General features: G+C 44.9%; 1 protein-coding gene across 1 annotated transcript in view; it reads right to left on the bottom strand.

The window, feature by feature from the left end:
- Positions 1-1,398, bottom strand: part of FN1 (fibronectin 1) — a 214,993-nt gene that overhangs the window by 56,154 nt on the left and 157,441 nt on the right. The window lies entirely within an intron of this gene.

Below are 1,398 nucleotides of genomic sequence, written 5' to 3'. Positions count from 1 at the left end.
CAAAGGGCCGAGCCGGGCGAGGCGGGGGCTGGGAGCGGTGGGCAGCGCGGGGAGCCCGGCCGGGGCGAGAGGCCCGTTCCCGTTAAGGAGAGCGGGCTGCAAGGCGGCCGTGCCATTTTGTGGAACGTTTGGCTTAACAAAATGGCTTTTTGAGAGAGACAAACTTTTCTTTTTCCTTTGAGCAACGCTGCCTGTAAGCTGATACCGCTCCATTCAGGAGAAATAATGTTCTGCACAGGGGAGAAGGTGAGGCATAACATATGTGTACAGGTTGGAAATAGGAAACCTTAAGTGATGTTCTATCTACTGCTGGCGACTCAAAGTTAAAATCTTTCACACCACATTTGGGGAAAAACGGTGTGGTTACGTTCAATTAAAAGTAAATTTAATAGCCTCTTTCTCTGACTTTATTTCTTGCTGTCCAAAACCAATTCTGAGAACAAAAGAAAAGTGAAAAAGGAAACGCTAGGCTTTCAACACCTTTTAAGCATATGGGATCTTCAGCGTGATGATCTAATGTAACCTTGCTGTATACAAGTTTTGTCATCCTCTTTCCCCTGTCTTCATCCCACAGCCATGTCTGCTGCTTTGGGAGTGTCTCTTTTCCCTAGTTTGAAGGCATACTGCAAAGCAGAGAGCATGCACTATAATTGTGGCTCTCAAGTAGGAAGCTGCTAGTGAGCAAAGCACAGTGTGCCCCATTCTGGTGCAGCTCCTGGACCAGAACACAAGTTCAGATGGCATGGGAAGGTTGTGTTGCTAACCATTTTTGTGCCTCTCATGCATACTCTGTCTTGGCAAAGGGATTATTAATATAAAAGTCTGCTGTGGTTCCTGATCTATTAAAGCAACTCTTCAGACAAGCGTGAGTGTGAAGTAGTCTACAGTGTTTCTAGACAGCTTAAGCTGAACGTCCACGGGTCTCCATAAGAGTTCTTCAGCAAGTTAGGCACCAACCTCTTGTTCCACTTACTTCAAACCAATTGTATTACCTTTACTGAAATGCAAGCAGTAATATCTCACTTGGGATGAAGACCCTTTCAGTAGGCAGTGTAGAGATCCACCACATGCTTTGTTCCAGGAAAGCACGTAGTTGTGATGTCAGGTATCTGTTTTCAAAGAAATGTCTATTCCTCTGGATGAGGAATGCCCACAGATACGTTAACACAAGCTTCCGTGCTGAAAACTTACTGGAAATTGAAACCTGACCTGGCAATTGAGGTGAGCTGTGGTGAGCTAATTCCCATCTTTCCTAATTTTTATTTTTAGATCTACTGCGCTGCATTTTTTTGTTTTGAGTTACCGGACACACATTATCCCTCAAAATAATCTCAGAACTAAGGTGGCCATAGCGAGGGAGAGCATTGGCTTTTGAAGGGGGACACATCATCATAAACT

The sequence above is a fragment of the Charadrius vociferus genome, unplaced genomic scaffold, assembly GCF_000708025.1.
Source record: "Charadrius vociferus isolate BGI_N301 unplaced genomic scaffold, ASM70802v2 scaffold136, whole genome shotgun sequence".
Classification (NCBI taxonomy): Eukaryota; Metazoa; Chordata; class Aves; order Charadriiformes; family Charadriidae; genus Charadrius; species Charadrius vociferus.
The sequence above is the reverse complement of the archived record's forward strand: the minus strand, read 5'-3'. Positions and strand labels throughout refer to the sequence as shown.